Below are 25,854 nucleotides of genomic sequence, written 5' to 3' on the forward strand. Positions count from 1 at the left end.
TACCATAAAACACTATGATATGAGGGGAAAAAATCCTGAGACATCCCTAATTACCCTAGGACTATAATCCGCCGATCATTCTCTTCACAATAGAACTGTCTTTCAGGCGGTACCCTTCACATGTCTCCATCATGTATCTAAGGCGTGAAATTCCTGAAAAAAGGGATTTTTTGGGGCAAAATTTCCCTTTTTTTCAACTTTTGTCTTTCTGGACCCCCCTGTTTTTACGCAGAAATCGGAAAAAACTTCTGGTAAATACTACTCGGTGGACTGAATGTTTGTGCAAAAATTCAATCTCCTACGTGAAAAAATAGGCCCACCAGGAAAAATTTCCTAGTTTGCCCCACTTTTACCCTATACAGAAGTATATTTGGATAAAAATTTACTGAGACGGCTCTAATTACCCTAGAATAATAATTCGACCGTCGTTCTCTTCAGAATGGAACTGCCTTTCAGATGGTATGGCTCACGTGGTCCTATCATGTATGTGAGGCGGGAAATGACGATAAACGGGATTTTTGGGGTAAAAATCCCTTTTTTGACCTTTTCCCCTCTGGTTCCCCCTGTTTTAACATTGACATCAGAACAAAAAATCTGGTAAATACTACTCGGTGGACTGTGGGGGTGGGAGGGTTGATATATAAAAATCATCCAAAATGACCGATATTAGAGTCAAATCTATATATTTAGGGGTAAATCTAATATCATTAATAGCATTCCCACGCCGAAAACCGAAAGAGCGAGGCCCCAGGCCGAGCAAATACCGGGGTCTGGGGTGGAGCCCTAGCTGGCCAAAGGCTAGCGAATTTATAAAATAATTATGTAGCTTTGTTTTTTTTTAAAAAAAAACAAATTGTGTCCAGAGAGGAAACTGTGCGCCTTCCCGAGGCTAAGACGGGTCTTGGCCCCTCCCGAGGAGGGCGCAAAGCACTGATGTGAGGAGGGCGCAGCGGCCATCGGGCCGGTACTTGATTATGGCCAATCCACCCCTGGTCACTTGTCGGTTTCCGGAGAAGATGTGGATTCCGTATGTATATGTTCCAAAGACCTGCAAAATATGAAATTAAAATTTTTAGTCTTGTTGAGGAAACATTATACTACACAGCAAATATGGAAGTGTATGTGGGGACACAACCAGAGGGTCCGTTGCAGATAGATAACACACCTAAGGAAGTAGTGAAGAGATTGTGTCAATTGATTAATGGTTCATTTCGCAACGTGTCCTTAGATAATTGGTTTACAAGCTGCAATTTAGTTAAATGAATGGAATGAAACAATAAGTTAACAATTATAGGGACAATTCGTAAAAACAAGAAAGAATTGCTCCTCGCGTTTGTGAATGCCGAAAGGAATGAATCGTGAATTTCCCTACGTGTAATACACAGCTATTAGGAGAAATACTGGTTTACTTCTGAGTGCCTGTATTTAAGCAATAAAATAATCACATAAGTATCGAACTTAATCGTAACAAGAAAGATATTGCTTCAATAAAAAGGAATTTACAATTTTGTTTAAAGCGTATTCACTGTCTGGTGTTGTTTGTATTTAATATTGTAAATATAGGCCTAATAAAGGTTTAAATCTTAGTTCACATCTTACCAGGCAAAAATGTTTCTGGGTCTAGGAGGCAAAATGTTACCACTCATGAGTTATTCTTTCACGTTACCACTGTAGGATTAAGAATGACGAATCTTACGAGGGTAAAGTGTATTGATAGAGCGTAAACATTAGGGAGAAGGGGTATGCTGATAACGATTTGGTGTGAGGTGTAAAGTGAGGTAGTAGACACTGCATGGACAAAGGGTGCTGAGTTTGGAAGTGTTTGTTGATATAGTTGAAATGGGGTGGAAAGTTATGTGTTGGTATAGCTCCAGGGTGGGACTAGGTAATCGGACACGGAAAGCTATGTGGAAAACTTATCGTTAGAGGATCAAAAGCTTTTGATAGATTGTGGATGATGCGGTTATCCACACCGTAAATCTGTATGTTAAGTTTGGCCGTGTTAAAAAATAATAAGCAGACTGTCTCAGTGCGAATTTTGACTGTCATTTGTTAGTTCTTTTTTCTTTTTATATGTATTGAGGGCAGTGGCGGCGGTTGGACGTTAAAAGTGGGGGGGCAAGACATGATCTGAACAATTGTATATCAATGTTAGATATCCTGAGTGTTTCTAACACTGTTTGATGAAAGGTTGTATAACTAATAGGATACTATCTTTTTCACTTAAAATACCGCATATCATATTTCTATTTTATTAAGTAAATTCATAAGAGCAATACACGTAGGTATTAACCCTTTATACTCTTAAACAACGAAAGTGTAAGAAGAGATTTTAGTTCTTGCTCAAGAACGTCTTAAAATTCTGTCTGGAAAATTGTGTGATTAGATTATTTAATAAATTTGCAAAACAAATAAATAGAAGGGACAATAATAATCATAGTAATGAATAATGACGCTTGTTTTGCAGAAGTTATATTGAAACTAGGAATTAATGAACAACTTATACTTTTAATTCCACACATGCCATTAAATGAATGTTTTTACTCTTAGAAAATGAAATACAGTAAGTACTGCAAGCATATGCTACGACATTTAAAGAAATATGCAATTGCAATATTAATTGCTTTGAATTGCAAACGCAATTTCTGTAGTTTTCTTAACTCCACGCGAAGACAAATAACCAATACGTACTCACGCAACGGCAAATGTATGGCACCATTTTTTCTATGAAACAGTAATACATACAAAACTTTTACCAGGGTCCACATTCTGGAAAATAAGTGAAAGTCAGGGAAAGGTCAGGAAGTAAAAATGTATCAGGTGAAGTCAGGGAAATGGCAGGTTGGTCAGGAAAAGTCAGGGAAAAATCGATTTAGGTCCATTGTTTAATTATTGAGTTTATGAAATAGGGTTGATTTCTTTACTGTTAATGGATGAAAATGTGGTGTTCTCAATGATGAAATTGAGGGAGTCAAGTGTTCTCTGATATAGTTGTTGAAACTAATTTTCTGCGAGAAACACATCTAACTGCATCCTGGCATATTTACTCAAAAGGATAGACGCTGTTTTAGAGGAATTGCATGGTGTCAAAAGGATATCTGAACAAGTGGCTGAGAACGCGAAGACATAGTATCTCCAGTGCACAGTGAAAGCTCAGACTGAAGATTTTAAGGAACACTCGAATGAATTCATAGCCAATGATATAGATGGTATTGGATTTGATGAGTTTTTTTTTTCACTTAATCTCAGGAAATGGGAAGAACTTCGTTGACTTATGGTCAGGTATGAAATGTGTTTTATGTTCTTTCACGGAAACGCATTTTTTGAACGTGGTTTCACAATAAATAAAATTCTCATTGTTGAGAACCTACAAGAAGAATCTCTGGTGGCTCAACGGATCATATATGATTCTGTGATGAGAATAGGTGGACCATCAGGATTAATAATTACAAGAGGTATGACAAATTCAGTGAGAAGTTCAATGAGACAATATCAGGTGTATTTGGATAAGAAAAGAGAAAAAATGCTGGAGACGAGAAGAGGAGGGAGAAACAGAAGATTCAGCAACAACTAAAGATGTTGGAGGAAGAAGAGGAGAAAATTAAATTGCGGAGAGAACAAGGATATTCAGATCAATGAGAAGAAAACTATGCGAGAAAGGATTAAAACAAATTTCTAAATGGGTTGCATTTAACAACTGCACCAGCAAAAGTATGTTACATAATGTGTGTGTTTTTTTAAGAAAATCAGAAAAATCATGTATGAACTGTTTATTACTATCGGCAATATTATAATATTGTAATTGGTATTATAATGTGTATTTTTCCATATCTTAAGTACTCTGTATACTGCACACTTTCGTTTGTAACAATTGTGTAATATGTAGGCCTAATCAATATCGGCCTAATGCACATGTTTGTAAATTTACATTCGTTTGGAAAGAAAATTTTAAAAAGAAAGAAACAGAAGCGGAAGAGAACAAGGCCAACTATTGGGTGTGTAGAGGCTGGGGGGCTGGGGAAGTTATTCAGGGGTCAGGAAAACCTGGAACTTTCGTCATGGAAAGTCAGGAAAAAGTCAGACTTTTTTCTTTCTCCAAATTGTGTGAACACCCTGTTTACATTTCCAAATAAAACTATATAAATTAGAGCGTCACTTCAAAAAAGTGGGGGGGCAACTGCCCCCTCTTGCCCCCCCTAATCGCCGCCCATGATTGAGGGTGAAGGTGTCTACGAACCGCAATGTACTCTGGGTACGTGAACTGGCGGTAGTGCTGGAAAGGAGAAGTTGTCTTTGCTCTTTTTTGTGTTGTTAACTCTGAAATACTTGTGTTAATAATAGAAAAGGAGTGTTATGTTGAACATCATGTTATAAGTAATCTTCAAGTGCCTGCAAAATATATTTACATACAGTTCAGATATTAGTTTACTTTCAAATCCTGCATTCTTCTTATAGAAAAGCGTGCTCTGCCAACAGGTTATGGGCGCAGCAAAAATGCAGGAAGATCGATTGTAAAAATACTGAAAGTGTGAACTGTGGTAACAAAAAAAAATTCCGGTACCGGTACGAAGTTTTTCCTTCGTGTTTTGTGACTAGATTGCTGTACGGGACAATGTGTTTCGTGGTGAACAGTAAGTGTCAAACAATTACACAAAGGTGGACTGAGTGGATTGAATTGTCGAAAATGGCGGGACCGGAAATTAAAATAGAAAAGTTGGTTGGGCAATCCAACTGGTGTCAATGGAAGTGGCAGATGAAAATACATTTTCAACAATATGAACTGATGTCAATAGTTGATGGTGCAAGGACATGTCCAGAAGTCTCTGCGGAACAAAAGGGAGAGGAACTGCAGGCGGTACAAGTATGGAAACGGAACAACGCGAAAGCAGCGGCGTTAATTGCTAGTGCACTGAGTACACAGGTGACGGATTTAGTGTTAATTTACACAAATGCCAAGGACATATGGGACAAACTTGTGAATGTGTATGAACAGTCAAACATACAAAGGTTAAGTATGCTAATGACAGAGTTTTTTAATTTAAAACGCGATCCATAAATGGATATGGTTGCTCACGTATCGAAAGCGGAGAAATTGTTCGCGGACATGAACAGTGAATTACGACGAAGGGGATCGCACGACATACCGGTTGAACTCTTACATGGAAAAATACTTGATTGGGTTGGTTCTGAGTATCCGGAGTTTAATAATGTCTGGGAATCAATGAGTGAGTGACTACGAAAAACTTAACAAGAAAGTTGTGTACCATAGAAAAACGTTTACAAACCGTATCGTTATCAGAAAATGCTGCATTTGTTGCTGAAAGATACGCGAAAGGAGAACGAAGCAAAAACTTTACCAGTCGTGTAAGGGAGAATGTGCATGAAAGTGCAAGAGAGAATGTGAATGAAAACAAAACGCGTAAGAAATGTTATTATTGTTCGTCGACAACCCATCTTCAGAAATTCTGTAAAAAGAAGAAGGCAGATAAGAAAAAACGAACTGAAAGTGCAACTTCCTCGGGGGCCTTTTCCAGAGGTGATCAGAGTGGAGCAGCGTTATGTGCGTCTAGTAGTGCAGTGCAAGAAGATACATGGGTTTGTGATTCAGGAGCAAGAAATCATATGACTGCGAATAAACATTATTTTGCTTCGTATAAGAAGTTTGCTGTTCCACTAAGTGTGACATTAGCAAACAAAGAAAAAGTGTTGGCGTATGGAACAGGTCAAGTAAACATTGAACGGTTCGTGAACGGTAAATGGATTCCAGGTTATCTACAAGATGTGTGGTACGTACCGGAAATAGAAAAGAATTTATTTTCTGTGCGCAGCACGTCCAAACAATATTAGTGCATCGATAGACAGTCACAAAGTTACATTATGTCACGATAACGAGGTCATTGCGACAGGTGAGTGGAAACAAAACACGTATATCATGCATATTCGAGTGCTTATTCCGAGTGAACCGGTTGAAGTAAACATTGCAACAACCAAAGAAACGTTACAGTTGTGGCATGAGCGTCTTGGGCATCAAGATAAAAGACGTTAAAAACATTCTTCAGCAGGCAAACATAGAAGTGAGTGATATAAATACACAACGTTTCTGTGGTGGTTGTGTGCTCGGAAAAGCATATAAGAAACCGTTGAGGGTAAGACATAACAGGCCACAAAGGGTGGGTGAATTAATAAATGCAGATGTAAATGGTCCAATGTCAACGGACAGTGTACAAGGGTTTAAGTATTACGTGTGCTTCACGAACGATTACAGTAAATATCGCAGAATATTTCTCATTAAACAAAAGAATGAAGTGGTGAGATGCCTGAAAATATTTCTAAATGAAGTATCGACGGCGGGGCATACTGTTAAACTTTTCCGAAGTGACGGTGGCAAGGAATTCGACTGTGAAGACGTAAAAGCTGTTCTAAGTGAGCGTGGAATAACACCAGTTTTGTCTGCACCATATAAGTTAGAGCAAAATGGGGTTGCAGAACGTGAAAATCGAACCATTGTTGAGCTGGCGAGGTCAATGCTTTCAGCAAGTGGTTTACCTAGGTTCTTATGGCCTCAAGCGTGTGAAACGGCAGTGTATGTTTTAAATCACACAGGAAAGACCCCTCAAACAGGAAAGTCACCAAGTGAGTTGTGGAACGACACCACAGTGATGGTTTTTGACCATCTTAAAGTCTTTGGTACGCAATGCTACGTGCATATTCCAAAGAAGTTTCGTAAAAAGTTGGACAACAAAAGTATTCATGGGTATATGATTGATATCTGAATGAAAAAGATTGATACAAAGTATACATAGATTCAAAGAAACGTGTTTTGTTGTCACATGACGTGTACTTCAAGCCAGAAAATACTTGCACTAATTTCTTAGAAGTGGTTCCAGATCAGGAGAAAGAATTGGTTGCAGAAGTTTGTACCCAAAAAGAAAGAATCGATCCCGGAGAATGATTCGATTCTGAAAGAAGAGATACCGTGTACTGACTCCAACTTTGAAACCGAGGCAGAAGACGCGGAAGGTCAACCCACCAAACAACTAAGAAGAGAAGTAAAGAAACCGGCCTGGATGACTTCTGGTGAGTTCGTTATGGGTTCAGCGTATATGGCAACAAGTGAAATAGGGGACCCAATATAACATAAAGAAGCCATGCAGTCAGCCAACAAGGAACAGTGGTCTCAGGCTATGAAAGAAGAAATGGAGACATCAAAGAAGAACCATACGTGGGACTTAGTGATGCTTCCAGATGGTGCTAAAGTGATAACAAACAGATGGGTATACAAAAGAAAACTGAACACTGATGGTTCTGTGCAAAAATACAAAGCGGGGCTCGTAGCTAAAGGTTGCTTGCAAAAGGAAGGGATAGACTATCAAGAGACATTTAGCCCTGTAGCAAGGTATGATACAATAAGAACTGTATTTGCAGTCGGAGCAACGGAAAGACTACATATATAACAGTTTGATGTGAAAACTGCATTTTTGAATGGGGTACTTCATGTAGAAGTGTACATGAAGCAACCGGAAGGATTCGACGATAAAACTGGTAGAGTTTGCAAGTTGTAGAAGAGCCTGTATGGCCTGAAGCAGGCACCGAGATGTTGGAACGAAAGACTCGCAAAGTTTATGAAAGAACAAGGAATGAAAGTGAGTGCTGCTGATCCTTGTTTGTTCGTTCGACAACGAAATGAAAAAAAGTTAATTGGCTTGGTGTATGTTGATGTTGGATAAGTGGTAGGAAGTGATACTAATGAAATCGACCATTTCTCAAAGCAGTTGAGTAATACATTTGAAATTACTACTGATGAACCTAATAGCTTCTTGGGTATGCAGATCCAGCGTAGTGAAAACGGGATTTTTATAAGTCAGCGAGCATATACCGAAAACATTCTCAAAAGATTTAACACGAGTGAAGCAAATTCAGTTGCAACACCATCCGATAGGAGTAGTGGCGGTAGTATAAAGCCGATAAAAGAGGGAACTCCATATCGTGAAGCTGTAGGATGCTTAATTTACTTGGCAATGGCAACGTCCTGACATTGCTTTCGCAGTTTCTCAAGCAGCTCGAGCCGTTGAACAGCCAACAGAAGAGGAATGGATCAAGATTAAGAGAATCTTCAAGTACTTGAAAGGTACATTCGACTATGGCCTAATGTATTCATCACACAACACCACGGGTTTAAAAACCTTCAGTGATGCTGATTATGCCGGAGACATCAAAACAAGACGGTCTACTAGTGGCGTAGTTACAGTGTTCGCAGGAAGTGCAGTAACGTGGTCAAGTCGCCTTCAGAAATCAGTGGCTTTGTCAACAACGGAAGCTGAATTCATTCCGGCGAGTGAAGGTGCGAAGGAACTAATGTGGCTAAAGCGATTGTTCAGTGATTTGGGCGTGAAAATTGGTGAGAAACCTGTATTATTAGTAGATAATGGTAGTGCTGTGAAATTGCCAAAAAAAAAAAAAAAATCAGAATTTCACAGAAGGTCAAAGCACATCGAAGTAAGATACTATTATGAGTGTGTAGCCCCCTTACTCCCATTCCATTTTAAATTTTCCCAGTTTCTCTTGGCTGAATTGGAATAAGGCTGCAGGGATTATACGTCGACGCAAACTTTGTGTTAGTTTTATCCTTTTCTATGAGTTGGCAGTCCTGTGAGTGGTGACTTGTGCTTTCTGTTCACCGAATAAAAGGGATGTGGTGTGGCCGCGATGCTACAAAGAAATAGTACCACAGAATCGAAAACAATGTAGAAATACTTTTATTATTTTTAGTATTTTAATTAGTTTATTTTAATAAAGAACACATTTAATATAAATATTCGTTGTAAAAAAAAATACTCACAGATTTTTTTTTTTAAATATTTTTCTCTGGCATGACTGGCGCAATCTCACTGACGCAAGAAGGACACGCGGGAAACAGTGCGTGTGAAAATGGACGTCGTAGTGAAGAGAAGAGGTATATGACACAGCACAAAAATCTAATGTTAATTTAACAATCTTTTGCGAAATTGCATTAATATAAGTAAGAGTGAACTGCAGAAGTTATGTTATTTTCTTATTCGCGCATGTTACAGTGAAGCTCTACGAAAATGATACAAAACGCTTTAACTTAACTCAAACTAAGTACGAGCACACCTTTTCAGTTTCGTGCTAACGTTGTTCAGACCTAAATAATAAGTCTAATGTTGAATTTCACTCGTGTTTATGATAAAGAAATGTAGGTAAAACGAGAGATTGTTAACCAGTGGAACCATAAATGAGTACATGGCCAACTATACTGCTGGATAATGAAAATTGAAACTGACCTGGAAAACAGGACATCTCTTCGAAGAAAAATGGGAAGAAGATTCCAAAGAACTGCCCTCCAATACCTCTACTGACCTCCTCCATTTTCTGAAATCTCCAAAACCCAAGTGCGTGTGTGAATTGGTGTTTTGTTAAGTAATCTGCCGGCTTCGTCGTTACAATTTAAAATTCAAATTCAAGTTTTCAAAATCCTTTTTTTATTTTTTTATTCTCCAATAAAATTCATGGGCTTGTATTTAATATGGTAAATGACAAAAGAAAGTTCTAAAATATAAAACTTACAAAGGTATCGAACTAAAACATTGAAGTAAGTATGTACGCTGTATGTATAATACTTGTGTTTAAGTAAATCAATATCATACATGTATTATGTTTCAGTTGCTTCATACCAGTTTCTTACGCAAATCACTACTGGAACGGTAAGAATATTTATCTGGTGTAGAAATTGTACGGATGTGTATCGGGCGTGTCACAGAGCGTGGGTACGCGCATAGACTGACTTGGATCGAACCCATCTTAATCGATGATTATGTGCAATTCTTCCCACAATCTCTAACCACTACTGTACAGAAAAGAATCTTATACTCCGTTCCATCATTCAGACTCATTACAAATGGAAACACTCAGTGTTTGAATGAAATAACTATACTTAGTGAAATCACAATACAGGCGTACCGAACAAGACACGAACCCTACCGGTCATAAGAATGGCGCTCCGAAACAGGAACAGAACTCCTGTACCATAAAGTAAAAGTAGTGATTTATGCGTAGAAATACTGAAGTACAAGGTAAGTTTCTGACTCGTGTTTAGAAATTTTATGTAATGGTACAAAATGGATGAAAGCAATGCCAAGTTGTTGGACGCCATTAAAGGCGAAATACAAAATTTATGTGAATCTTTAGAAAATAAAATAGAAAAAAGTAATACGTCTTTAGAAAACAAAATTGAAAGGGTTAGCGAGCAAACTAATAGTCTACGTGAGTCTTTAGAAAGCAAAATTGTTGAGATCAATGATTCCTTAGAAAACAAGATGTTAGAAATCTCAGAGGCAACAAAAACAGCAGATCGACGATAAGCTTGAGGTACAATTAGAAATTATTAGAAAGGAATGTGTAGGTAGATATGAACAAATATGTAAAGAAATAGACGAGAAATGTGAGAGGGTAAATGACAAATGTGAGAAAATATGGGGGAAAACACTTCAGAATTATCAAGAACTTGAGAACATTACGGTCGATTTGGGTAAATGTGAAGAAAAGGCGGACCGAGCTTTTGAGAAAATTGAAGCAATCGAGGGGTCAGTAAATAAAATTGAAGGTAATTTAGAAAATAAAGAACAAATGCTAGTGGGATTAAGTGATACGACCCACAAGTTAGAAAGAAATGTCGCAGTATTGCATAGTAGGGTTGATACTCTGTCACAGAACACTATCCCTCCCGGTATTGATTTAATCAACATGAACCAAAATATTGCTTTAATAGGTGACAGGTTGTCAAGTTTAGAAATCAAGGTAGATGAAACCCAAACGAAGTTAACCTCATTAGCGGAGAACGCTAGCAGAGAAGGAAGTGAACGTAATTGGCGTCCATTAAGTATGTCGGGCGACGATAGGAGTAGCCATAAGTTAAAGTATAGTAGTAAGGAAGAAACCAGTAGTGCTAACCAAACAGATTGTAGTTCGTCAACAGCAAGTGAGACAACAAAACTAAAGAAACGTATTAAAGTGAGAAAATCAGAAAGGGATGACGTAAAAAGGGTTAAACGACGAATATTGCGTCATGGTGACATTGAAATGTTCCCAAAGTTTTCTGGCTTAGAAGATGATGAGTCACCATCTTCGTTTTTAGAGCAGTTTAAGATTGCAGCGCACGCTGTAGACGTACCTGAATCCCAATACTTAGATGTACTAGGGTTTATTTTTACCGGTAACGCTCGTGAGTGGTACAAGTCAAAATTAGGTTCATTTCGTTCATTTAAAGATTTCACTAAAGAATTCAAAGCTCAATTTGGTTCTGAACAAGTCATCGCAAGTAAACTTTCAGTGTTGCAATCGCAAGCGTTCAACCCAAAAACTGATGGTACTGTTACTGATTTTGTTCACAAAAGGTTCAATAAGATACGAGGTTTATCACCTAATATACCAGATACTTTCATTGTGAATACAATTAAACAGTTGATCCCTATTTCTTACCGACGACAATTAGCGTTGTTCCCAAATTTAGATTTCAGTTCATTTTTAACAGCCATACAAAATCTTGAAGCACTGTATTATGACAGCAGAAATACCAACGATAGAAACAACTTTCATGGTAGAACTGTACGTGTCAATCAGGTAGATGAAGTGCAAGGGAATTACGAGAATTTTAATAAAAGGGGAAATTATGGTAATGAAAACCGCAAAAATTCAGGTAAAGGTAAGTTTGACGGACCCAGAAGGAAGGGAACTCCGAACAAGAGAAAGTTCCATTGGAACAAAGGTAAGAATAATTATAGAAGGAATAATGATGGCAATGAAGGTCAGGGTAATAATCGTAGTAATTACGAAGATGATCATGAGTATGAGAATTCAAACCAAAGCGAAAGGGTGAACTTTGTAAACAGTAATCATGATGAAGGTATGAATCGAACACAGCCAATGCCCACATATACTCAATCTGCACCACAATTTCCGTATTATAGTCCAAGAGTTATGTTTCCTCAAAACAAAGATCAAACTTTAAACTAAATGTGCTCTCCAACGCGAGTGCGGTTGGTAGAGTTGGTAACGTAAATGGTAATTTTGGTACTGAAAGTCAAAATGCACTCAAAAATGATTCGCAATGCGAGCTTGTTGTAATTGGAAAGAACGTAGTGAATGTTGTAAGTTGGGACACAGATTCATCCGAAAGTAGTGACGAAGAACAGAAATTTAATAGTCAAGCTAGGTCAGCTGAAATTAAAGTACAGATTTTAAATCAACCAGTAGTAGCCTTGTGTGACTCTGGGGCTTCAGTTAGTATTTTGTCTTTAGAGACATGGAAACGTATAGCGTCAATCATCTCCCATCCTCACTTGCGACCAGCTCCACATATTCTGTTGGTGGATTTTTCAGGTAAGAAAAAGAAACAGGTGCAAGGTGAAACAATATTGTGTATTGAAATAGGGAAGGTTAGTTTTGACGTACGTGTGCTAGTTGTCTCTGACTTGAATACTGAATGCTTGTTGGGTAGAAATTTTCTCACACAATCCAAGGCAAAGATAGATTTTGGTGATAATTCTATTACGGTTGAAAAGGAAGGAGAAATCGTTAACGTACCTATGCTAGGTGGTCAAGCTGACAACATGAAAGTTACAAAAATTCTGACTAAAGGTGATGTACAGAAGAAGGTAAATTTTGTATCTCAAGTTGGTATTGATACTAAAATGAATGCTACTAACGACAGTGATGATGAATCAGAAATTCTATTTGAGATTGGAAAAGTGAATGTAGAGTGTCCCATAGTAAATAGTTTGGTAAGTGAAAAACAAAAATTAGAAAAAGAATGGGTTAACCATGTTGTTCTTTCTGATCAAGCTTATAGTAAAATTCGTAATTCTTGTAGTAATGAAAAGGAAATGAAAGTGTTAAATTTAGAAGTTGCTAACGAAGATAAATTTTTGTTTGATTACTATTCACAGCAAATGTCAGAAATAGATTGTGAAATCGAAAAATCGCATTGTAAATCGTTAGATAGAGCTGCAGTCTGTAATTCATTCGACAGTAAAATAGAAAATGAATATGTGTCAATTTCAGAAATAAGGGAAAAGGTTAGGGAAGCTCAATTGTCTGATTTTGAGAAAGAGAAATTGTTCAAATTGTTGTTGAAACATAGGAAAATTTTTAAAAACATTCCCGGACGTTGTACCAAATTTGAATATGAAATTGAGGTAGACACAGACCAACCTTTGGTTAAAAGGCAATATACATTACCATATAAATTCAAAGAGCATATTGATTCGCAAATCGATGAGTGGTTACAATGTGGCGTAATAGAATCTTGTGTGGCAATCCATTCACACCCAATCTTTTGCGTGCCAAAGAAAAATACTAGTAAAATGCGAGTAGTAGTCGATTTAACTGTTTTGAACAAGCATGTAAAAATAAAACAATTAAAGGTAAATAAAATTGATGATCTGTTGTTAAAGTTTCAGGGTGCTAAATACGTATCAAATATTGATTTAGTAGGAAGTTATACACAAGTTCCAATTTCTGAAAATTGTAGAGATTATACAGCGTTCTCATGGAATGGGAAAATGTATAGATTTACATCTATCCCCTTTGGATACGCAAACGGAGGCGTAGGATTAATGGCTTGTCTTTTGGTTGTGTTAGGTCATGCATTGTTTGATAAATTAGTTACGTACATCGATTTCTGTACCAACATTTTCTTTTGATGAACAGTTAGAAATTTTAAACCTATTGTTTACAAAATTAGAAGAAGCCAATATGACTGTAAATTTAAAGAAATCCTCATTTTGCAATACGAGTTTTCAATTTCTTGGTTTCGTAGTCACACCTGAAGGCGTGAAAAAGGATCCGTCGTACGTAGAAACAATTCGAACATTGCCTCGTCCGAAAAATGTAAAGGAACTTAAGCGAGTGTTAGGTTTGTTCGAGTGGTGTTCAAAATTTGTGTATCATTTCGCTCATTTAGCCAATCCATTGTTTGAACTTCTGAAAAAGAATAAAAAATGGGTTTGGACTGACGAATGTGAGCAAAGTTTTGCCCAGTTAAAAGCATCGTTAGCTGAAGAAGTGCTGTTAAATCATCCGCTGTTAGATCACGATTTTTGTTTAGTGACAGACAGTTCCTTGGTAGCAGTGGGGAGTATATTATTCCAAGAAGTTAACGGTGAAAAACACATACTTGGTTTTTACAGTAAAACTCTGAATAGTGCACAGCGAAATTTCACTATCACGGAATTAGAGGCGTATGCAATCGTTACAGCCGTACGTAAATGGGGACATTTACTGTATGGCCATCACGTGAAAGTTTACACAGATCATAACTCATTAGTGTTTTTGAATAAAATTCGCCATTGGAACTCTCGTTTGGCTCGGTGGAGTCTCGAACTGCAAGGATTTAATTTAGAAATAAAGCACATTTCAGGGAGTGAGAATGTTGCCAGTGATGCATTGTCCAGGATAGTTTTAGCCCCTCCTAGTGAAATTTTGGACATAAACAATTTAGAAGTACTTCCATCATTCTTTAGAAACCTCACACCAGGAGAGTTAACCGAAAAACAAAAGGAACATCCTGAGTACAGTAAAATTATCAAATTTCTAGAGAAACCAAACGATCCCTACAGTAAGATGCAAAACAGAAATGTGGAAAAATTCTACAAACTAGAAAATGGTATATTGTTGTATAAGAACTTTCACTTTCCCAATAGTTGGAGAATTTGCATCCCACCATCTTTAGTAAATCTGGTAATTGAAGAAATGCACAACAACCGTGGACATTTCGGGTGTGAAAGAACTGTAAGCTTCATCAGCGAGATCTGTTATTGGAAATCTATGCGGCGAGACGTGATGAACTATATTAACGATTGTCTCGAGTGCAAACGAACTAAAGTTGATACTCGACCCCCAGCCAGACCTCTAGAAACCATACAGGTGAAAGGCCCCAGGAGATTAATTTCGATTGACGTGATCGGACCTCTAGTGCCATCTCCTTCAAAGTGTAAATTTATACTCTCAGTTTTGGACGTTTTTACTCGTTACCTTGTTCTTTATCCGATCCGAAACGCTACTACGAAGTGCGTCGTTAAATGTTTGGAATCGTTGTACTTTGTGCATTTAGGAATACCTTCAGCTATATTGGCGGACAATGGTAGTTGTTTTATCTCTAAAAATTTTAAACAGAAAATGGAAGAATATGGTGTTAAAATATTTTATTCAACGCCCTACCATCCGGCGTCGAACGCGGTGGAGAGAATCCATCGGGACACGAACAGGTTGTTTAGATTGTTTTTTTAAAGATGATCATGGTTCTTGGGAGAAATTTATACCACAAGTCGTTGTGTTGTTGAACTATTCCATATCTAGCAGTCTTGGCGCGAGTCCAGCCAGCTTGTATTTGAACATTCAGGCTGAAAAACCTATCTTCGAACATTTTGGCATTTTTACGAATGATACGAACGAAAACGATAATGAGAGTTGGGACAATAAATTGGTAATGGCAGATTTTAAAAGAAAAGAAGTGATTCGAAAGCGAAATGAAAGGTATAACTCACAACAGGAGAGTAAACACAAAATACAGGTGAACGATCTGGTTTTCTTGAAACAGACTAACTTAAGTTCCGCAACAGACAAGAAAATCTCAAAATTTTTCAATGTGTTCAGAGGACCCTATCTTTGCGTTAACAAACCATCCAATTCAGAAAAAGTGTTTGAATTGTTAGATCCTTTAACTGGTAAATCACTTGGTTCGCATTCAGTGGATAGACTTAAGGTGTGGAAACCTACGAAACAAACTCGTAAAATCTGGTTAGACCTCGCAGTAAAACATAGTTCTGAGAAATACAATGATGTAATTTCAAGCGAATTTAAAAATTCAGATCTAGAAAGTAGTGTTGAAACTGTTCTTTGCAATGCATTAACTACAACACCAGTATGTTTGTCTCAAAGTATTCAATCGAGAAGTAATAACCAACGAATACATAAAATTTTAGAGAAATTGCTAGATGTTGACAAGTATTTGAATTTTTTGTACTGTAGAAATCTGTGTTCATCTGATGTGTTGGAATTTGCGTTGGTAAACTTACAAAATCCTTATGTGTCATTGAGTGAGAAAGTACAAGGAATGTAAAAAAAAAAAAAAAAAAAAAGAGAGAGAGAGAGAAGTCGTTTCATATGATATATAGAGGCATCTGTGATCAGCTATGCGACTTCCAGATGGCCCTTGATGTTTCTTTTCCAAAGTAACGGAAAACTTACCAAAGATATACGCCAAGTCATGGAGATGAGCCCCCCCCCCCTTTTTTTATATGTTGGGTAATGTAGTACTTTTCTTTAACGCTCGGAGTAAGCTATTTTGGTAAATCCCACTCTTTATTATTTTAAATCTTTAACCTTGTATTCTATAATTCGGCCTCATCTCGGGGTGGTAAAACAAATAATTCATTGTGGGTAGGTTCCTTCAAAATTTAGCCAGGCAGATCCTGTCGAGTGATCAGAGAGAGCCATAACTGAATTATTACGTTGTAAAAATTTAGCTGTGAATCTTTAAGGCGCCGATATATTCTATTAAATCTCGACAAAAACATATATTACACAATATTGTATGAAAATAAAGTTCTTAATATATAATATGTTTTGAAAAATTATTTACTAATGAGAGAACTCATTTCGTATATTCATGTCACTATATTATTGCATTATATTTGAAAATTAACTTGTAAGTTGATATAGTGTTGTTTAAATGTTGTATTTTAAAGGTTTGAATAATGAAAATATTACACTATTAAGAGTTATTTTGAAAATTAGTTATAAGTAAGTATATACGTATAAAATAGTTATTTTTGCATTGTATGTGTTGTTTTCCTCAGAATATTGAAAATTGGTATATCCATTGTAGTATAATAAGGATATTTAGCGTAAGATGTAGTCACACGAGTCAGATACTTACAAACAAAAAAAAAAAAGATTGAAATTTTACAATTTATGTAGTGGTGTAAGAAATATATTAGTTATTTGAAATGAGTAAGTAGAATATGAAAGCCATATATATATATGATATAAGATGAAAATATGATAAATAAGCGATATGTTATTCCATTTGTTTTAAAACATTGTGTAATGAAGATAAATATAAAAAAAAAAGAAAAAAAGGAAAGCCCATTTAAAGTGAATTGCCCTTAAAAATGAAATAGCCCTTCTACGTTTGTGTAAAGTGTTAGTGAACCATAAGAAGTCAAACATTAATAGTGCTAGAAAGAAGAGGAATAATAATCGGAAAAAAATAAACTTTTGGGAAGAGGATAATCCGAAGGTTCCAGGATTCTGATAATCTTCAAAGAAGATCATCGTCCCACTCGCGCGCCATTTATGAGTGTGTAGCCCCCTCACTCCCATTCCATTTTAAATTTTCCCAGTTTCTCTTGGCTGAATTGGAATAAGGCTGCAGGGATTATACGTCGACGCAAACTTTGTGTTAGTTTTATCCTTTTCTATGAGTTGGCAGTCCTGTGAGTGGTGACTTGTGCTTTCTGTTCACCGAATAAAAGGGATGTGGTGTGGCCGCGATGCTACAAAGAAATAGTACCACAGAATCGAAAACAATGTAGAAATACTTTTAATATTTTTAGTATTTTAATTAGTTTATTTTAATAAAGAACACATTTAATATAAATATTCGTTGTAAAAAAAAAATACTCACAGATTTTTTTTTTTAAATATTTTTCTCTGGCATGACTGGCGCAATCTCACTGACGCAAGAAGGACAGCGCGGGAAACAGTGCGTGTGAAAATGGACGTCGTAGTGAAGAGAAGAGGTATATGACACAGCACAAAAATCTAATGTTAATTTAACAATCTTTTGCGAAATTGCATTAATATAAGTAAGAGTGAACTGCAGAAGTTATGTTATTTTCTTATTCGCGCATGTTACAGTGAAGCTCTACGAAAATGATACAAAACGCTTTAACTTAACTCAAACTAAGTACGAGCACACCTTTTCAGTTTCGTGCTAACGTTGTTCAGACCTAAATAATAAGTCTAATGTTGAATTTCACTCGTGTTTATGATAAAGAAATGTAGGTAAAACGAGAGATTGTTAACCAGTGGAACCATAAATGAGTACATGGCCAACTATACTGCTGGATAATGAAAATTGAAACTGACCTGGAAAACAGGACATCTCTTCGAAGAAAAATGGGAAGAAGATTCCAAAGAACTGCCCTCCAATACCTCTACTGACCCCCTCCATTTTCTGAAATCTCCAAAACCCAAGTGCGTGTGTGAATTGGTGTTTTGTTAAGTAATCTGCCGGCTTCGTCGTTACAATTTAAAATTCAAATTCAAGTTTTCAAAATCCTTTTTTTATTTTTTTATTCTCCAATAAAATTCATGGGCTTGTATTTAATATGGTAAATGACAAAAGAAAGTTCTAAAATATAAAACTTACAAAGGTATCGAACTAAAACATTGAAGTAAGTATGTACGCTGTATGTATAATACTTGTGTTTAAGTAAATCAATATCATACATGTATTATGTTTCAGTTGCTTCATACCAGTTTCTTACGCAAATCACTACTGGAACGGTAAGAATATTTATCTGGTGTAGAAATTGTACGGATGTGTATCGGGCGTGTCACAGAGCGTGGGTACGCGCATAGACTGACTTGGATCGAACCCATCTTAATCGATGATTATGTGCAATTCTTCCCACAATCTCTAACCACTACTGTACAGAAAAGAATCTTATACTCCGTTGCATCATTCAGACTCATTACAAATGGAAACACTCAGTGTTTGAATGAAATAACTATACTTAGTGAAATCACAATACAGGCGTACCGAACAAGACACGAACCCTACCGGTCATAAGAATGGCGCTCCGAAACAGGAACAGAACTCCTGTACCGTAAAGTAAAAGTAGTGATTTATGCGTAGAAATACTGAAGTACAAGGTAAGTTTCTGACTCGTGTTTAGAAATTTTATGTAATGGTACAAAATGAATGAAAGCAATGCCAAGTTGTTGGACGCCATTAAAGGCGAAATACAAAATTTATGTGAATCTTTAGAAAATAAAATAGAAAAAAGTAATACGTCTTTAGAAAACAAAATTGAAAGGGTTAGCGAGCAAACTAATAGTCTACGTGAGTCTTTAGAAAGCAAAATTGTTGAGATCAATGATTCCTTAGAAAACAAGATGTTAGAAATCTCAGAGGCAACAAAACAGCAGATCGACGATAAGCTTGAGGTACAATTAGAAATTATTAGAAAGGAATGTGTAGGTAGATATGAACAAATATGTAAAGAAATAGACGAGAAATGTGAGAGGGTAAATGACAAATGTGAGAAAATATGGGGGAAAACACTTCAGAATTATCAAGAACTTGAGAACATTACGGTCGATTTGGGTAAATGTGAAGAAAAGGCGGACCGAGCTTTTGAGAAAATTGAAGCAATCGAGGGGTCAGTAAATAAAATTGAAGGTAATTTAGAAAATAAAGAACAAATGCTAGTGGGATTAAGTGATACGACCCACAAGTTAGAAAGAAATGTCGCAGTATTGCATAGTAGGGTTGATACTCTGTCACAGAACACTATCCCTCCCGGTATTGATTTAATCAACATGAACCAAAATATTGCTTTAGTAGGTGACAGGTTGTCAAGTTTAGAAATCAAGGTAGATGAAACCCAAACGAAGTTAACCTCATTAGCGGAGAACGCTAGCAGAGAAGGAAGTGAACGTAATTGGCGTCCATTAAGTATGTCGGGCGACGATAGGAGTAGCCATAAGTTAAAGTATAGTAGTAAGGAAGAAACCAGTAGTGCTAACCAAACAGATTGTAGTTCGTCAACAGCAAGTGAGACAACAAAACTAAAGAAACGTATTAAAGTGAGAAAATCAGAAAGGGATGACGTAAAAAGGGTTAAACGACGAATATTGCGTCATGGTGACATTGAAATGTTCCCAAAGTTTTCTGGCTTAGAAGATGATGAGTCACCATCTTCGTTTTTAGAGCAGTTTAAGATTGCAGCGCACGCTGTAGACGTACCTGAATCCCAATACTTAGATGTACTAGGGTTTATTTTTACCGGTAACGCTCGTGAGTGGTACAAGTCAAAATTAGGTTCATTTCGTTCATTTAAAGATTTCACTAAAGAATTCAAAGCTCAATTTGGTTCTGAACAAGTCATCGCAAGTAAACTTTCAGTGTTGCAATCGCAAGCGTTCAACCCAAAAACTGATGGTACTGTTACTGATTTTGTTCACAAAAGGTTCAATAAGATACGAGGTTTATCACCTAATATACCAGATACTTTCATTGTGAATACAATTAAACAGTTGATCCCTATTTCTTACCGACGACAATTAGCGTTGTTCCCAAATTTAGATTTCAGTTCATTTTTAACAGCCATACAAAATCTTGAAGCACTGTATTATGACAGCAGAAATACCAACGATAGAAACAACTTTCATGGTAGAACTGTACGTGTCAATCAGGTAGATGAAGTGCAAGGGAATTACGAGAATTTTAATAAAAGGGGAAATTATGGTAATGAAAACCGCAAAAATTCAGGTAAAGGTAAGTTTGACGGACCCAGAAGGAAGGGAACTCCGAACAAGAGAAAGTTCCATTGGAACAAAGGTAAGAATAATTATAGAAGGAATAATGATGGCAATGAAGGTCAGGGTAATAATCGTAGTAATTACGAAGATGATCATGAGTATGAGAATTCAAACCAAAGCGAAAGGGTGAACTTTGTAAACAGTAATCATGATGAAGGTATGAATCGAACACAGCCAATGCCCACATATACTCAATCTGCACCACAATTTCCGTATTATAGTCCAAGAGTTATGTTTCCTCAAAACAAAGATCAAACTTTAAACTAAATGTGCTCTCCAACGCGAGTGCGGTTGGTAGAGTTGGTAACGTAAATGGTAATTTTGGTACTGAAAGTCAAAATGCACTCAAAAATGATTCGCAATGCGAGCTTGTTGTAATTGGAAAGAACGTAGTGAATGTTGTAAGTTGGGACACAGATTCATCCGAAAGTAGTGATGAAGAACAGAAATTTAATAGTCAAGCTAGGTCAGCTGAAATTAAAGTACAGATTTTAAATCAACCAGTAGTAGCCTTGTGTGACTCTGGGGCTTCAGTTAGTATTTTGTCTTTAGAGACATGGAAACGTATAGCGTCAATCATCTCCCATCCTCACTTGCGACCAGCTCCACATATTCTGTTGGTGGATTTTTCAGGTAAGAAAAAGAAACAGGTGCAAGGTGAAACAATATTGTGTATTGAAATAGGGAAGGTTAGTTTTGACGTACGTGTGCTAGTTGTCTCTGACTTGAATACTGAATGCTTGTTGGGTAGAAATTTTCTCACACAATCCAAGGCAAAGATAGATTTTGGTGATAATTCTATTACGGTTGAAAAGGAAGGAGAAATCGTTAACGTACCTATGCTAGGTGGTCAAGCTGACAACATGAAAGTTACAAAAATTCTGACTAAAGGTGATGTACAGAAGAAGGTAAATTTTGTATCTCAAGTTGGTATTGATACTAAAATGAATGCTACTAACGACAGTGATGATGAATCAGAAATTCTATTTGAGATTGGAAAAGTGAATGTAGAGTGTCCCATAGTAAATAGTTTGGTAAGTGAAAAACAAAAATTAGAAAAAGAATGGGTTAACCATGTTGTTCTTTCTGATCAAGCTTATAGTAAAATTCGTAATTCTTGTAGTAATGAAAAGGAAATGAAAGTGTTAAATTTAGAAGTTGCTAACGAAGATAAATTTTTGTTTGATTACTATTCACAGCAAATGTCAGAAATAGATTGTGAAATCGAAAAATCGCATTGTAAATCGTTAGATAGAGCTGCAGTCTGTAATTCATTCGACAGTAAAATAGAAAATGAATATGTGTCAATTTCAGAAATAAGGGAAAAGGTTAGGGAAGCTCAATTGTCTGATTTTGAGAAAGAGAAATTGTTCAAATTGTTGTTGAAACATAGGAAAATTTTTAAAAACATTCCCGGACGTTGTACCAAATTTGAATATGAAATTGAGGTAGACACAGACCAACCTTTGGTTAAAAGGCAATATACATTACCATATAAATTCAAAGAGCATATTGATTCGCAAATCGATGAGTGGTTACAATGTGGCGTAATAGAATCTTGTGTGGCAATCCATTCACACCCAATCTTTTGCGTGCCAAAGAAAAATACTAGTAAAATGCGAGTAGTAGTCGATTTAACTGTTTTGAACAAGCATGTAAAAATAAAACAATTAAAGGTAAATAAAATTGATGATCTGTTGTTAAAGTTTCAGGGTGCTAAATACGTATCAAATATTGATTTAGTAGGAAGTTATACACAAGTTCCAATTTCTTAAAATTGTAGAGATTATACAGCGTTCTCATGGAATGGGAAAATGTATAGATTTACATCTATCCCCTTTGGATACGCAAACGGAGGCGTAGGATTAATGGCTTGTCTTTTGGTTGTGTTAGGTCATGCATTGTTTGATAAATTAGTTACGTACATCGATTTCTGTACCAACATTTTCTTTTGATGAACAGTTAGAAATTTTAAACCTATTGTTTACAAAATTAGAAGAAGCCAATATGACTGTAAATTTAAAGAAATCCTCATTTTGCAATACGAGTTTTCAATTTCTTGGTTTCGTAGTCACACCTGAAGGCGTGAAAAAGGATCCGTCGTACGTAGAAACAATTCGAACATTGCCTCGTCCGAAAAATGTAAAGGAACTTAAGCGAGTGTTAGGTTTGTTCGAGTGGTGTTCAAAATTTGTGTATCATTTCGCTCATTTAGCCAATCCATTGTTTGAACTTCTGAAAAAGAATAAAAAATGGGTTTGGACTGACGAATGTGAGCAAAGTTTTGCCCAGTTAAAAGCATCGTTAGCTGAAGAAGTGCTGTTAAATCATCCGCTGTTAGATCACGATTTTTGTTTAGTGACAGACAGTTCCTTGGTAGCAGTGGGGAGTATATTATTCCAAGAAGTTAACGGTGAAAAACACATACTTGGTTTTTACAGTAAAACTCTGAATAGTGCACAGCGAAATTTCACTATCACGGAATTAGAGGCGTATGCAATCGTTACAGCCGTACGTAAATGGGGACATTTACTGTATGGCCATCACGTGAAAGTTTACACAGATCATAACTCATTAGTGTTTTTGAATAAAATTCGCCATTGGAACTCTCGTTTGGCTCGGTGGAGTCTCGAACTGCAAGGATTTAATTTAGAAATAAAGCACATTTCAGGGAGTGAGAATGTTGCCAGTGATGCATTGTCCAGGATAGTTTTAGCCCCTCCTAGTGAAATTTTGGACATAAACAATTTAGAAGTACTTCCATCATTCTTTAGAAACCTCACACCAGGAGAGTTAACCGAAAAACAAAAGGAACATCCTGAGTACAGTAAAATTATCAAATTTCTAGAGAAACCAAACGATCCCTACAGTAAGATGCAAAACAGAAATGTGGAAAAATTCTACAAACTAGAAAATGGTATATTGTTGTATAAGAACTTTCACTTTCCCAATAGTTGGAGAATTTGCATCCCACCATCTTTAGTAAATCTGGTAATTGAAGAAATGCACAACAACCGTGGACATTTCGGGTGTGAAAGAACTGTAAGCTTCATCAGCGAGATCTGTTATTGGAAATCTATGCGGCGAGACGTGATGAACTATATTAACGATTGTCTCGAGTGCAAACGAACTAAAGTTGATACTCGACCCCCAGCCAGACCTCTAGAAACCATACAGGTGAAAGGCCCCAGGAGATTAATTTCGATTGACGTGATCGGACCTCTAGTGCCATCTCCTTCAAAGTGTAAATTTATACTCTCAGTTTTGGACGTTTTTACTCGTTACCTTGTTCTTTATCCGATCCGAAACGCTACTACGAAGTGCGTCGTTAAATGTTTGGAATCGTTGTACTTTGTGCATTTAGGAATACCTTCAGCTATATTGGCGGACAATGGTAGTTGTTTTATCTCTAAAAATTTTAAACAGAAAATGGAAGAATATGGTGTTAAAATATTTTATTCAACGCCCTACCATCCGGCGTCGAACGCGGTGGAGAGAATCCATCGGGACACGAACAGGTTGTTTAGATTGTTTTTTTAAAGATGATCATGGTTCTTGGGAGAAATTTATACCACAAGTCGTTGTGTTGTTGAACTATTCCATATCTAGCAGTCTTGGCGCGAGTCCAGCCAGCTTGTATTTGAACATTCAGGCTGAAAAACCTATCTTCGAACATTTTGGCATTTTTACGAATGATACGAACGAAAACGATAATGAGAGTTGGGACAATAAATTGGTAATGGCAGATTTTAAAAGAAAAGAAGTGATTCGAAAGCGAAATGAAAGGTATAACTCACAACAGGAGAGTAAACACAAAATACAGGTGAACGATCTGGTTTTCTTGAAACAGACTAACTTAAGTTCCGCAACAGACAAGAAAATCTCAAAATTTTTCAATGTGTTCAAAGGACCCTATCTTTGCGTTAACAAACCATCCAATTCAGAAAAAGTGTTTGAATTGTTAGATCCTTTAACTGGTAAATCACTTGGTTCGCATTCAGTGGATAGACTTAAGGTGTGGAAACCTACGAAACAAACTCGTAAAATCTGGTTAGACCTCGCAGTAAAACATAGTTCTGAGAAATACCATGATGTAATTTCAAGCGAATTTAAAAATTCAGATCTAGAAAGTAGTGTTGAAACTGTTCTTTGCAATGCATTAACTACAACACCAGTATGTTTGTCTCAAAGTATTCAATCGAGAAGTAATAACCAACGAATACATAAAATTTTAGAGAAATTGCTAGATGTTGACAAGTATTTGAATTTTTTGTACTGTAGAAATCTGTGTTCATCTGATGTGTTGGAATTTGCGTTGGTAAACTTACAAAATCCTTATGTGTCATTGAGTGAGAAAGTACAAGGAATGTAAAAAAAAAAAAAAAAAAAAAAGAGAGAGAGAAGTCGTTTCATATGATATATAGAGGCATCTGTGATCAGCTATGCGACTTCCAGATGGCCCTTGATGTTTCTTTTCCAAAGTAATGGAAAACTTAGCAAAGATATACGCCAAGTCATGGAGATGAGGCCCCCCCCCTTTTTTTATATGTTGGGTAATGTAGTACTTTTCTTTAACGCTCGGAGTAAGCTATTTTGGTAAATCCCACTCTTTATTATTTTAAATCTTTAACCTTGTATTCTATAATTCGGCCTCATCTCGGGGTGGTAAAACAAATAATTCATTGTGGGTAGGTTCCTTCAAAATTTAGCCAGGCAGATCCTGTCGAGTGATCAGAGAGAGCCATAACTGAATTATTACGTTGTAAAAATTTAGCTGTGAATCTTTAAGGCGCCGATATATTCTATTAAATCTCGACAAAAACATATATTACACAATATTGTATGAAAATAAAGTTCTTAATATATAATATGTTTTGAAAAATTATTTACTAATGAGAGAACTCATTTCGTATATTCATGTCACTATATTATTGCATTATATTTGAAAATTAACTTGTAAGTTGATATAGTGTTGTTTAAATGTTGTATTTTAAAGGTTTGAATAATGAAAATATTACACTATTAAGAGTTATTTTGAAAATTAGTTATAAGTAAGTATATACGTATAAAATAGTTATTTTTGCATTGTATGTGTTGTTTTCCTCAGAATATTGAAAATTGGTATATCCATTGTAGTATAATAAGGATATTTAGCGTAAGATGTAGTCACACGAGTCAGATACTTACAAACAAAAAAAAAAGATTGAAATTTTACAATTTATGTAG

Source organism: Thermobia domestica, chromosome 16, assembly GCF_964235325.1.
Source record: "Thermobia domestica chromosome 16, izTheDome1.hap1.1, whole genome shotgun sequence".
NCBI classification, from domain to species: Eukaryota; Metazoa; Arthropoda; class Insecta; order Zygentoma; family Lepismatidae; genus Thermobia; species Thermobia domestica.